Source organism: Rhea pennata, chromosome 2 (genome assembly GCF_028389875.1).
Source record: "Rhea pennata isolate bPtePen1 chromosome 2, bPtePen1.pri, whole genome shotgun sequence".
In the NCBI taxonomy this organism is placed as follows: Eukaryota; Metazoa; Chordata; class Aves; order Rheiformes; family Rheidae; genus Rhea; species Rhea pennata.
In genome coordinates this window covers 94,118,743-94,133,343 of record NC_084664.1, presented here as the reverse complement: position 1 = coordinate 94,133,343, position 14,601 = coordinate 94,118,743, and the positions used below count along the sequence as shown (strand labels likewise).

Here is a 14,601-nt window from a genome sequence, read left to right as displayed (position 1 = left end):
TCAGTAAATATAAACACACAAATGAGTTACAAAACCAGTTTGCTGTGAGGTTAAGCCTCTACCATCCTTATCTCTTGGAAGCTAGAAGAGAAACTTTAGCAGGTACCATCTGCACTTGTTGGTCACTTCTCTTTACTTACATCACGGTAATTTTTTTTCATTAATTTTTTCTTGGAAGCAAACTGTGACTTTCCCCAAGCTTCCTCCCCTGGAATCATGCAGCCCATTCCTGTAAGTCAATTGGGCAGATGCAGTCAATTGTCAAAGCAGCTCTGTTCAGGTCTTCTTTCAAGCCATGCCACATCCTGCTACCAGTCAAACTATCCTGAAAAGGAAAGGGGCCATACAGCCTGTACCTCTTCTTTGAGGCACACTAAATCCTGCAGAAGGGGGTTGGCTAGACTACCAGAGCATGCTGTCTTTCTCTTCCTTCTGAATGCTGGATAGAGTAGGTGGGAACTAATGATATGGATGGAAACTATGGTAACAATTCCTATGCCACCACAGTCTACAGTTTTCCTGCAGACTTTCATTCTTTACCTGCAAAAGCATTCAATACTCTTTTGCTTCTCGCAACATGTGCTCTCTCAGGGAAACTCTAGTAAAAAGACAATAAGGTGCATATAAAACAAATTTTGAGATGAAGCATTTACAATAAAAATAAAACCGAACTGCACATGCACACAGATTTGTCAGGGAGGTGAAAAAAAATCTCCATGAGGAGATTTACATTTACTGATGCTTCACATTCATTAGCATCCTTCTTACTTTTATTCTTAGGCTTCAGCACTATTTGAGCAGTGGGATGACTGAAATTTGACGGTACAAGTAATATAAATGAATAGCTTGCTGGTGATGAAAGGGGATAGACATGTTCTTCCTAGTCCTGCATCCAATCCTGACTCCTGCCACCTACTTCCCTCCTACCCGCTCTTGTGTCACACGCATGGTCAGCAGATGCAACCTGCAAACCTCACAGAGAGCTGACGCAGCTGGAAAGAGAGTGGTGGCTAGCACTGTGCCAAGCTACTGTGCTGAATAGTTCAGCAACGTGGCCACTGAGCACTTGAGCTGGCACCAGCGAAGATTTGGATGGGAACAGCACCCAGCAAACTACTGCACTGCCTCAGTTGCTTATTCCTGCCCTAAAGGAGGGATTTTGTTTTGGTTTAAACCAATTTTGGTGAGGACTGCTGCTGAAGGAGGGTACGGCATTTGCTTTTCCCTTCATTTCCAAACTCATGTTCCTGCTTATAGCAGCACTAGAGCTCATGAGAGCCCATGATCAGCTGGCCAACGAAGAGGATCTAACTGCAAATTAATTGCTTTATAAGTTGGTCCTTGTCTTTACTGGGTTGGGTTTCATAAGCACAAAAGAGCTGGTGTTCGCACAGAAGAGGTGGCAAGAACTCATGATGGGGAGGGAAGCACAGGACTGCCTTTTCTAGTAGTAACTTGCATTAAAATCACCTTAAACTGAGTAAGAAATACATTACTTACTGAACTGTAAAATCTGAACAGAAAACTGGTGCCTGGCAGTAATACCAGTGTTGTCCGCTTTGCTGTCAACCTCTTGTAACAGGAGCCTGTTCTCCATGCAGATTTTGCAGCAAGAAACAAAAATCTTTATTTTCACAGGATAGTCAACTTCTCTTCTTTTTAAGTAATGAAAAGGCCTGATTCTGACAAGGTGTTTCTGCCCCCTCCAAAACCAGATCCCCCACTATTCTTCACTGTACTGTCAGAATCAAAACCATAGCTTATACATGTGAAAACAGAAAGAGAGAAAGGTATCTCAGACGCTGTCTACACCAATGGTGCCAAACGCAGCTGAGAGGCATAAAAGCTTGATACTTGCTCATCTGCACGCCCACGAGGCAAAACTTCTCATTTGGAAGAGACTGGAATACTAGCATGCATCAGGCTTATTTGGAAAAGTCCCCGAAGTGCCGTTATATTGACCTGGCCTACTATTAATCATCTATGTCCAGCCAGTGCGTCCCTTCCCACCTTCAGTCGGAATGGATATATGATAGCAAGAAGAAAATGACTGATGCAAAGTTAGGAGAGGCTCCAGGAACAGGCCACTAGTGATTTCCAGGAACACATACTTACGACCGTAAGGTCACCTTCAGTATGCAGCTCTGTTCGTCTAAGTACGCCCAAACTATTTCATTAATTTCCTACTTAGAGTGGTCCATCTTCTGCCATTTTAGGCTACCAGTAAACAATGCCGGAGCTGTTCTGTGACGGGGAGCGAGATGCCTTTCCCTCAGCGTGCTGCACTACTGACTTGATCTGGCAGATAAATACTTCCAGCTGTGTATATATATATATATATATATATATATATATACTTCAGCCTGCTCTACACCTCTAACACCTACTCCCAAATATGAACTGCTACACCTAGTCTCAAATATGAACTGTTACATGTACAGTTAGCCCCTGTTTACATCTTGCTCCTGTTTGTATCCTGGTACTTTTTATTTTATTGGCAACCTCTTCCTCAGTAGCAGATTATATATGTAAGCTTAAGCTTCCTTCCCAGATCTGCCTTCTTCAAAGAATTTCTTTGCAAGAGAGATGTTTGTGTCCATCACTCCAGCTGGCCAGGTGGCCATGGTCATCTCTCAAATCCCACCAGAGTTAAAACCGCATCTGCAATAGCCAGTCAGTAAAATCTACTCAGCAGCTTTACATGTTGCTTTTGCTGGTAGGGCACAGAAGGTCCCTCACATGGAAATCTCACTTTCCCAAGCGCAGCCATGTCAATTCTTCAAGGTCCAAAATCCTTTGGTGTTTCTTTGTGCAGTCTCTCCTCCTCAATACACATGTTCTTTTGAACAGCAAGGCATAGCAATGAGCCAAGAAGAAAATGGTTTTAATGTTCTGCCAGTGAGTTACTGCAAGTCATTGGGCAAATCACTTAACTTTACAGTCTCTTTTTCAGTCTGAAATTAGACGTTGACCAGAAGAAAGGAGACAGTAGTTTTAAAATCCTATGAAAGATGTGTGTGTGTGTATGGAACTGCCATATAAACTCTGACAAAACCTCAGCATCAATTCATTTAGAGCTAAAAATCCATGCATTTGAAAGGCAGTTCGTGAAAATGCCATATAAAAAAACGTTGAAGAATAACAGAAACAAAATCGGAAGGACCAGTTGGGCAGTAAGAGAAAGCAAGCAATGAAGCTTGGGGCAATAAAAGAAAGTAAAACATTGCTAGAAAGCACAAAAAGCCATAAGCATGCTCAGGAAAGCAGAAGTTGCCTAAAAAACCATGGAAGTACTACAAGAAACAGAAGACTGAATATGGAAGGGAGAACTCCAACATGGCTAATGACATGTCTCATCTGAAAACTGTGGAAATCTGAAAACCTTTTTCATAATCAGCCAACTGCTGGAAAGAATATAAGCTACAGGTAAACAAATACTAGAGTATTTCATAAATCCCCTGAGCATGTTCTCTATTTTAAATTATATTAATTATAGGTCTAGTAAATAGAGATGCTGTTCAAAAAACAAACAAACTACAAATGCAACCACAATAGATTGTGTAAGTGATTGCTGTTAGCACTAAAGAAATCTTAATAGCTTGAAGGTGAGAATTAAGTCAACAAAGTCAACAAATATATATATCTTTTATCATACCATCACCAAGGGAAGAAAATGCCAAAAGGCAAAACAGGAGATGCTTCTCCTGAGGCCTTGCTGCAACACATGATTGCCCCAATTTAATTAAATAAGTTTTGTTAAATCAGTGCAAATCCATGTGGACCATTATGGGTTAAGAGTAGGTTAAACCAGTGTCTCATTGACAGATAAATCAAAAAGATAGACTGTCCATACAGCCTTTTGCACTGATTGAACTTCATTAATTTAAAAGCTACATCTTAGGTGGAATTAACAAGACTGATCTAGAAAAAGACCTCTGCAAAGCACCACTACTAAGACATGAACGATTCTGGATTAGCAAATTTAAAATTACTTTAAAAACTGTTTCAGATTCCAGCTTATCTACTCTACAACTTACTGTCTTCTGTAATGGTTTTCTACTTAAGATGGAGCACAGGCTTTGTGCTAGATCCTTTGTGCTAGACAGAAACTTAAGCCACAATTTCACCTCTAAATACTCAAATTCTGTACTTTCGAAAAGGTATGAACTCCAACTGTCCTAGACTAGAAATAACTGGGCTGCTAAGAATATCACTCTTCATAGCCATTGTGTGATCCTAGCTAGGACAACATGAATGCACTGTTTCACAAAGCCTAAATTGAATAAAACTAAACTATATAGTTGAGTTTTACTTCAATGTATGCACATACAAAAGCATGTGCATATATATGCATACACACACAGAGATTTATGTATATAAGTTCTTGCAATAAAGAACCAAGGACTGGTGATGAAGATCAGAAATATAAATAGCCGATTTTTACATTACTATAATAAACTTTGCAGAAAGTATTTTCATAATTTAATGTGGTAATAAAACTGTCATAATTAACTGCATTTTACTGACCTCTCCCCTTCCCTCAGGGGTTAAAAAAAAGATATTTAAAAACAAAAACAAACAAACAAAACCCAAAACTCAACATTCATCTTGACTTAGTAAAAAACATACCCTACTAAATGGTAAACCAGATACCATAATACTTGCAAAATATGATTCTGGGGGAAATAAGATTTTAAGCATGTCTCCAGCTCTAGTCCTTTACAAAGGGTTTTCTACATCTGAATGAAATTGATGGGGTGTTATCACCCTGAACTGCAACTGTGACAAAAACCAACTATTATTGCTCACAGATTTGCCCAGCATCAGGAGTGTCGTATTAGAGAGCAGTCAGTTTTACTGACCAGTTCCTTTGGAAGGACAGAGCAGTCACATACATCCAAGTATTCCCCTGAAGAAAGCAGGTTTCAAAAGCCAAAGACTGACGAAAACAGGAGAGTGGGTTATATCTTCACAAGAAGCCAACAGAAGCAGATAAAGACACCTGTGACAAAAACACTGTAGTGGCCACGAGCTTCTCCAGGTCACAGGGAACAAACTTACGGATTTTCACAACCATAAAACCATAGAAAATTATCCAACTTTTGGCAAGTATAAAAGCAAGCACTGTTGATCTGCTGCGGGATTGCATCTCCCACTTGCTTAACTCTTACAAAGCGAAAAAAAAAATGGGTGGATGTTACTCCAGCTCTCCTCCTGAGCTGGTAGTAGGAAGCTCTCTACGAGGATTTCCTGGCAATGGTTCCGTATCCTTCATTCCATTTGGTGACCGCAAATCATGCAACAGGCACTCTCTTTGGATCAGCTGCAGCCCAAAACATCAATCTCTCTGACCTAGACAGCTGCCATGGAAAATGAGACATGTCAAAAGCTAGGGTACATCAGTACCTAAATGATTCTTATGACCACTATAAAACAAAGTACTTCTCTCCTCTTCCCCAACTTGTCATATTTCTAGACAGGAAACACACAGACAAACTAAGGCAGCTTAATTTGTAGAATCTCTAAGGTGACCCTCAGAGGGTGAAAAAAAAAATCAGTCTGCAAATAGTTATCAGGCTGGGCTCGGTACTGGTCCCATCCTGTTCAACTTTTTCATCAATGACCTGGATGAGGGGACAGAGTGCCTCCTCAGCAAGTTTGCTGATGATACCAAGCTGGGAGGAGTGGCTGACACACCAGAGGGCTGTGCTGCCATTCGGAGAGACCTGGACAGGCTGGAGAGCTGGGCAGAGAGGAACCTAATGAGGTTCAACAAGGGCAAGCGCAGGGTCCTGCACCTAGGGAGAAATAACCCCAGGCACCAGTACAGGCTGGGGGCTGACCTTCTGGAGAGCAGCTCTGCAGAGAAGGACGTGGGAGTGCTGGTGGATGACAGGTTGACCACGAGCCAGCAAGGTGCCCTTGTGGCCAAGAAGGCCAACAGTGTCCTGGGGTGCATTAGGAAGAGTGTTGCCAGCAAGTCGAGGGAGGTGATCCTGCCCCTCTACTCAGCCCTGGGGAGGCCTCATCTCGAGTGCTGTGTCCAGTTCTGGGCTCCCCAGTACAAGAGAGACATGGGGCTACTGGAGAGAGTCCAGCGTAGGGCTACAAAGATGATCAGAGGGCTGGAGCACCTGCCCTACGAGGAACGGCTGCGAGAGCTGGGTCTGTTTAGCCTGGGGAAGAGAAGACTGAGGGGGGATCTTATCAATGTGTGTAAGTACCTGAAGGGAGGGTGTCAAGGGGATGGGGACAAACTCTTTTCAGTTGTCCCATGTGACAGGACAAGAGGCAATGGGCAGAAATTGAACCACAGGAAGTTCCTCCTGACTGTGAGGGGGAATTTCTTCACTGTGAGAGTGACAGAGCACTGGACCAGGTTGCCCAGAGAGGCTGTGGACTCTCCTTCTCTGGAGATCTTCAAGGCCCGTCTGGATGCAACCCTGTCTAACAAGCTCTAGGTGACCCTGCTGAGCAGGGAGGTTGGACTAGATGATCTCCAGAGGTCCCTTCCAACTCTACTGATTCTATGAATATAAATAAGGAAATGGAATTATTCTGCTTCTCATAACAACACCACCTACAGGAAAAAAATAAGGTAAACTAAGTTTCACAGTGCTAAGAGCAACTTGTCAGCAAGATAGGCATGATTTGTTGCTGCAAGAATTAAGATACTGAAGTGAATCTGTTTGAGAAGCAAAGGAATAGGATCTGTTTCTCTACTGGGTGGTGGGCTGAGGGAGAAAGAAGGACCTCTTGCCGTTGCAATTCTTTCCAGACAAGTAAGGAAGTCTGCAATACAGGAAGTTTCTACTCCAAAGAAGTGCAAACAGACTGCAATGAGTACCAAATATGACTTCAGATAGTTAAAATAACAGCTATCCAACAGAAATAGCTACACCTTTTAATACCATCTCCTAAAAAAGTACAGCTATTCTATTTCCTTTAAGAAGTATAAATCTGTAAGAAAAAATAAAATCCTTTAGGAAGAAAAAAAAGAAGCCTTCATAAACTGCAACTTTCACTACGACAACTCCAAAAATATTGCTGAACATATGGAGCAGGAAGGCTCAGCTATGCATTGGCTTATACAGAAGTCAGTAAGCAGCTTGTTTTCATCGATACCACAGGACGACTCTAGCACCACCAGTTTTAGTATATTCCCTGTTCACCAGAAAACAACTGTCTTATCTCTCACTGGCTGGCATTTTTCAAGGTTCTCTGTTTTTTATTTTTCCCTCTTTAGTATAATGAGCACATTTACAAAGAACACAAATAACATAGGCTGTGAAAAAATGAGACTCACACTGTGGGAAGTTCATTGCGTGAGGCCAGAAAATTTAAAGCACTGATAAATGCATTAAGCTGTGTTTCATGCATCATTAGGTAATGAAGAAATCTATCTTGAAGATACCCAACTTGATAACGCACCCCGTGGAAGAGAGGGACAGTCCCCGAGCAGAGACGAGGAAGTGCCACGTCGCCTGATATAAATGCATTTTCCGGAGGAATGAGCAGAGTACTTTCTGTAATGCAGTTACAGCGTACAAACTCTCACCACGCGCACAGCAGCATCTCCTACAGGGACTATATAACAGAATCAAGTAATTTGTGGGTGTATTAGAGGAAGAATAAATGACAGTCAAAGAAATGTATATGTTTTGAAATGGAGGTAGTGCCTAGCATCACCGCATCGGCTAATTAAAATCCACACGAACTCAACGTGACACCCATCTGGAGGCAAGCATTGCACTGATGTGCACGCACACACCTCAAATATTAAGTTTGTCCATCTATCGAGCTGGGAGAGTGCAGCTGCGCGCTGTGACATCCCCTTTGCGACACCAGCACGAGGTTACTGATTTATATATGCTGGTAGTAGCAATTGCCAAAAGGTGTTGGCGTGGGGGGGAACAGCCCCCCAAATGCCATCTCGTCCCGTCGAAGAAGCCCCGAGGGACCGCTGGCTGATGAGGTGTGCTGCCGTGGCTGAATACCACCAGCGCTCAGGCCTCCTTGCTCCACGTTATAGCCGCCCCGGCAATACAGTTGAAATATTCATAAATCCTCCCTCTGATATTCAATCGGGAAAATAACCACTGCGACACAACGCTTTGGAGCTTTTCATTTTCTACACTCATTAAAATAATTAAGGAACTGAGACTGACATTAAGTTTTTTTGTGGGGTTTTCCATGTCCTTGTTAAAGGGTTCTACAGCCGACATGACTCAGAAATTTAGAGCTCATTATATGGAGCCACCTAAATTAGTATGCTGTTCACGAGCTTAATAGGTATTTAAACAATGTGCGAGACAGGTTTTGTTTTGTTCTTTTTTTAATTGATAGAATAAACTGTATTCAAACGCTCAGAAAGTCTCACTTGTCTATAGAGCACAGAGGGCTCAATGCACTAAGCACAAATAGTTCCCGGATGCTTTGTTGCCAGTAACACGAGGCAAATCAGACCAGTGGACTTCTTCCTCCACTCCCCAAACCTTCCCAATTAAAGATAGGAGCTCACCTAAGGTTCAGGAAATGCCATAAGCATTTGTTTTCATTTAGGCTCCTATTGGGAAACGAAGCAGTTTCTGTTGAATAAAAACCAGCAGAAAAACATTTAAGTAGAAAAGGCTGGGACGGTCCAAGGGAACAGCAGAATGAGAAACAAACAGGGAAGCAAACAAAGCAGAAAAGTCAACAACTAATTCACATATCCTGGACTGTCTAATGATCACTAAAATGTACAGAGAGGCACACAAACAGAAAACAAATTCCTTTTTTAAGGACTGAATGGTTCAAGGCTTTTCATACAAAATTACAGCGAGCACACCTACGAAGTTAACCTCAGAGAAGGTTAAGTCAGAAGAGCAGAGCGTTCTTCCTACTACGTTAAAAACAGAAACCTGAGTAAGCAGCAGCAAACAAGGAAAAGAGATTACTATCCTTCTTTCTTATTACTGGGAGGGAAATCCAGAAATGATAAGAGAAGGTTTTCTTGTTCCTAATTGTATTTGGACCATGAAAAACACTGTCCCGTGGAGAAGCAAATCTCTGAGTGGACGTTACCCCTGTGCTACTACCTAATGAGAGAAAAATCCATTTTTCACCTGGCAAGCCAGAACGCTTCCATGATTTCTGCACTCAGTTGTGTATTCCACCATGTAATAGAAAAAAGAATTACTGAAGATGTACATCTCCACCAGTCTCCACTTCAAGAAGTTTCTGTTGGCTCGCTTTTTTAGTTAGGAACCTAAAATCCTAACAGACATGTCCCCAAGCAATTAGAAGAGTCTGTAAAAAAGCCCACCCAGAGGACAGGAGAGAGAAGCAGAAGAGGAAAGTATCAGGGTCTGGAATCTGCGTGGACACCAAAATGTAATCGTTTGTTCCCCTGTAAAACCCTATGTAGGATCCAAAGAGCCTTTAAAAGTCAGTGCTAACACTTCCTTCCAGAAGAGAGAGTAACAAGCACCTCTAACAAATTCACTTTTAATTTGCCTTTTATGCTAAAAATTAGAAATAATGGTGTGGCACAGCTGCATTTTTAATAGCGTAAGAGCTCAGTCTCAGGAAGAGGAGCAAGGAGTCTTTCTCTTCCAGCTGAGAAGAAACACATCAGTAGGCCAAAACCCTACCTTCCTCACCCAGCCCAGCGTAGACATTTCCTTCCTTCGTGGCAAGCAGACTGAATATTTTGGCTAGTGACCTGTCAGTGTTTTGCAGAAACTGGGCAATTAGCATACAGCTGCATCGCCAAGCAGGCAGAGTGCTTTGAAACAGCATGTAAAAACCCGATAGAGAAGCAAATCAATCTGAAGGCTTGAACCAAAGACAGCACGTAACACCAAAGAATGAGAGAAAGACAAGCCTCAAATAGCTAAAGGAGTTAAATTTCTTGTAGTTGGACAGTTAAAAAGCGAATGGAAAAAATACAGTACTCAAAAAGATGCAACTAAAAAATAATTTGAAATAAAGTTCCTTACTGTGAACCTTCTGTGAATGAAATAGAGAAATTCAATAAGGGCTAGGAAATGCAGGATCACTTCTAAATCTCATCTATTTTAAAAAGCTATTTTAATTGAATTATGCTGTAACACTGAATAAAAACGTAACAGACACATTCTTCCCTGTTTACTGAGTGTGTCGCACGCTCTTTGCACTCTCGCTGAATTAGTGAACCTACATACACTACAATTTCAGAGGAAATGATGCAACGTCAACCTTAAAGAGCAACATATACAGAAAGCTTCAAACACAATCCCGCAGGTGAAGCCGACATCTTTCTCTGAAATTAAAATAATCAAGGATGCAAAAATTGAGACCCGTATTGGTAGCCATCCATTCGCTGAACACTTGCTTTCTCAGAGTTCACACTAACCACCTTCAGTAAAAGCGGAAAGCAGAGTGGAGCCAGGTAAGAACTGATGGAAACACACAGCAGAAAGTATATGGCGTTATTTTCTGACCGTTCATTTTGCTGTGTAAAATTCTAGTTTACACAGACTACTACCACTGGAAAGGAAAACAAAACAAGACTCTCTGCTGGGGAATCAGGCAAAATAGAACATTTAAGTGTTACTCTAAATACACTTATGTTACCCTAAAGCAGGGCACTTCCTTTAAAGCATTCTTTAACATGCAGATGTTTGGGACAATGTCTGCCCCACTGAAAGCAATAATGAATAAGCACTGTCTTGCAGTAGCTTCAGGAGTTGACTCTAGTCACTTTAAAATGGATTTGAATGCAGTTTTACTGAGATAGTACTTTCAAAATACATTTTCAGGGAGAGAACTTCATTTTAGTTTATTTATGAACATCTATACTAATTTAATATAAGAAAAAGTAACTGGAGGCACAAATATATAAAGCAGAATAACACTTTTATATGTAAATACACTTGGTGCATGTGTGTGTATATATATACATTATATATACACACACCCACACACTTTATATATATAATTTTACTTTACACTTCAAAACAATAAAAATGTTACTCAAATTTTAAATCCCTCAAGACCTTGCCAATAATTGTGAAGGTGGAAGACAGATGCAGAGATTAAGTGATCTGCAAGGCCACACAGTATGGTGAGGATCTGAATACGTGTGTTCCTTACCCTGTACCTAAGGTATTAGACTACACGGAGTTATTGTGGTTTTAACGTACACAGGAAAATAAATGTTTGAATTGATGTTTAGTAGGGTCTTATGACTGTAAGCTTCATAGGAGAAATAATAATTTTTTCGTGTATTTCTTAGAATTATTCCAGTTAATTTTCCTAATAAGAATAGTGTGGCCTTTAGTCAAATGCTATCTCCCCTGTTTTTCCATTTCTCATCTGATTCGTGTTTAAAGTTTATTTTGCAGTTCATCTGCAAACTGGTATGACACGCAGCACTGTATCAAGGGTAAACTTGAATGAGATTTCTAATTTAACTGGAATGAAACAAAACTGATTAAAAAGAAACCCGAATTGTGAAGTAACATTTGCCTAGCTGTGGCTCAGTACTTAACAGTCAAATTTTCAGGTAACAGAACAGGACTGCATGGGTCTAGAGGTTTAAAAATGAAGTTCTCAGAATTTGTGCCAGAGGCATTTTTTCTTGTTCTTCTCTTATTTATCAACGAGGTGAGATGAACTAGATTTCAAGAAAAATCAATAATGGTCAATTTTGCTAGTGTAAGACAAACATAAAAGTCCAACTGCACAGAGATACCATGATTAGCAGGCCTGCCTGGTTTCAGGCTCTGACCTAAAAGTCGAGGGAATGGTAAGATTTCCCAGTCTATATTACAAAACTTAAGGATTTTCAATGTGCAAGTGTGAAGACAATGACACTAAACAGAGAAGTAATGAAGAAGTCCCAGCTGTTTATTTACACAGCAAAGTAGATACATGTAAAAGAAAAACATGATTCTCCCTTTAAAAAGGGAGTTAAAATTTTAGAATAACTTGTTTTTCAATGCACATTCTGTTTGACAATTTGCAGGACAAATTGTCACGGGGCAAGGAATAATCTAAGGAACAACATTTAAAAGACAGCAGAAAACAAAAGCACAGGGTTTCAGAGCCTTTCCCTCACTAGGGAAGAGCAGTGATCAAAGCAGATGGGGCACTGGTTTATTTAGAATAAATTCAAGAACAAAGTTACCGAGGAGGGCTGAGCTGACAAGACAGACTGGCACCACAGGAAGAGCAAAGCGTTGCTGCTGCTCTTCCTCCTCTTCTGCTCTATCTTCCTCCTCCCCACAGCTGCCTGGTTCTGCCACCTCCACTGCACTTGCTGAGGTGCTCAGAGGACCTTTTCCTGAGGTGATTCCCACTAACCTAGCAGAAAACTATTCGCCATCATTTTTGCCAGGTGACAACCACGCCGGAGCCAACACAAAGGGGCAGGGGGAAAGCATGTTCCTCCTTATCACATCCCCTCCATGCCAGCTGCATAGCAGGCTATTAGATTGTAATTTCAACTCAACACTCTCAACAGGAGGCAAAATGATTTGCATTATCTGACCAACAGCCCAAGGTAGGGTATTTATGCGGTTATAAAACCGAAGGACTTCTCAGTAGGCTCCCGATTGTGGAGAGCCACAGATGATAGTGCTCAGCAGGCCAAAGAAAAACAGTGCAACATAGCAGTTCATAATCACCTTGAGCAAGATCTGTGCAAAGAAAGAAGCAAAAACTGAAGACCCAGCTACAGCAAAAAATTAGCATTCTTCAAAATAGCAGTGCTGCTACAGCAGCCTTAGGGGTGGGATGCCACCAAGGACAGGCAGCTGTGGTAGAACTTCTTGGTGGGAGAGCACAATTGCATTTCAGATCTCTCTAAATCATTCCAAAAGCCCTTGTCACCATCAAATGAAACAACATTTCTAGAAGACAAGGAGATCAGAACTAAACAGGCACGCAGGCAAAGGAAAATATCTTATCTGTGACAAAATAGCTAGCAATCCAAACAACATCCAAGTTGCTCTGTTAAAGTCAGAATATATAAAGCTGTATAAAGTACTATCAAAATTATGACGATGTGCAAGGAAAAGCCTCTCAGACTTAAAAGGCTAACGATGTGTTGTCTCAGCTTTCATTTCTTCATCAGAGAAATTTTAACTTGCACCAGAATATGTTTATATTGAATTCCGAAAGCTGCCATTTAAAATAAATACATTCTAAAAGCCATCCCAGACACTCAGCATACGTACACACACACACCTTACCAGTTAATTCATTTTACAGAGTTATGACTCCCATGAATAACTATTGAACTGTGAAGACGGACCAAATCAGATAATAGTTACAGCAGTGACCCTTTTAACTAGGAATCTCCACATGCTCTACTCATACCCCAGATTTTTCATTCATATAAATGTGTATCTACAGGATTTCATACAGCTGAAAAGTGTTACCGGCAAATGTTCCAGTAGAAGAGACATTAGAAAAAGAGATCTGTAGAAAATCTACTTCCTGTATCGAAAAGATAAATAACAGCTGCAGGAGCTCAGGAGGAGGAGGAGGAGAAGGGAGAACAAGAGGAGTGGACAGCAATCTCCATAGTAACTACTATGGAGAAACTCTGGGGAGAACTTGTTTGAAAGCTGAAAGAAAGATGCTACCAGTGGAAACAGACTGTAATACAACTGGAAAAAAAGTGGCAAATAATTTGCCACATGGTCAATGATCCCTTAAGCTGTAGTTTATTTAATCAGAGCCAAGAACAAATTCCAAGAGATGAAAGCCATGAAATAAAGCATAAAATCAAAACATAATGATGGCAGAGTCATTACTGTATAGATTATTTCACGATAAATGTACCATTGAAATAGTAAAAATACAAACATGCAGACTAAAAAGAAAAAATTAACTTCTATCAGGAAATATTGTGCTACTGCAGCCAGAGAAAAAAATAAAGGTAAAGCACTAAACCAGCAGAACCTGGGCCATTTACGTAAAATGTCAGTGTGATTTTTATATCAACACAGAGACCTGAGAAGATTCCACAAAAGATATTTACAGTATTTCTTTTCTTTTCTATTTAGTTCAGAGCTAGAAAATTCTTATAGTCTAAGTTACGATGCTGATGGCAAGGACTGCCCTATTTATTTCGGGCCAGTGCTGACGCCACCCCACAACTCTTTCAGCTAGTTGAGGGACTTGAGACCCACTCTCTGCTTGTGACAAAGTCTGCTGTGATCTGACACATAACTCTACTAATAGAAAAACTACAGCTCGTTTTTGGTGAATCACCTGTAGTCCATGCTCACATTGTCATTTGCAAAGGCCATGTCAGGAATGTATTCCTACCATTCAAATATTGTGCAGGTTCCAGATTGCCCACAAAAAAAATAGAAATGGAGTAAGATTTCCTGTAGTTTAGCATTTGCCAAACCAGAATACAGTATAAATAAAATCTTCAAATACTTAAAAGCATACACGTAAAACTCAGTGTTAGAATTCACTTCCAGTTTAAGGTATTTTACTTGTTATGTTTGCAGAACACACAGGACAACAGTGTTCCAAATCCACGTTAGCCTTTCATTCAGTAGAGATACAAAACACTCTGAATTACAGAGAAAATTATGACACACGCAAACAGCCAAT

General features: G+C 40.8%; 1 protein-coding gene across 4 annotated transcripts in view; it reads right to left on the bottom strand.

Moving 5' to 3' along the window:
- JARID2 (jumonji and AT-rich interaction domain containing 2) overlaps nt 1–14,601 on the bottom strand; it is a 228,358-nt gene that overhangs the window by 78,305 nt on the left and 135,452 nt on the right. Inside the window, exon 1 of one of the 4 annotated variants that reach the window (XM_062569928.1) lies at nt 8,522–8,580. The exons of the other annotated variants lie outside the window; for them this stretch is intronic. The gene's annotated coding sequence lies outside the window, so the exon portion shown is untranslated. Of the gene's footprint in view, nt 1–8,521; nt 8,581–14,601 lie in introns of those variants that run through there. 4 annotated transcript variants of the gene reach the window in all.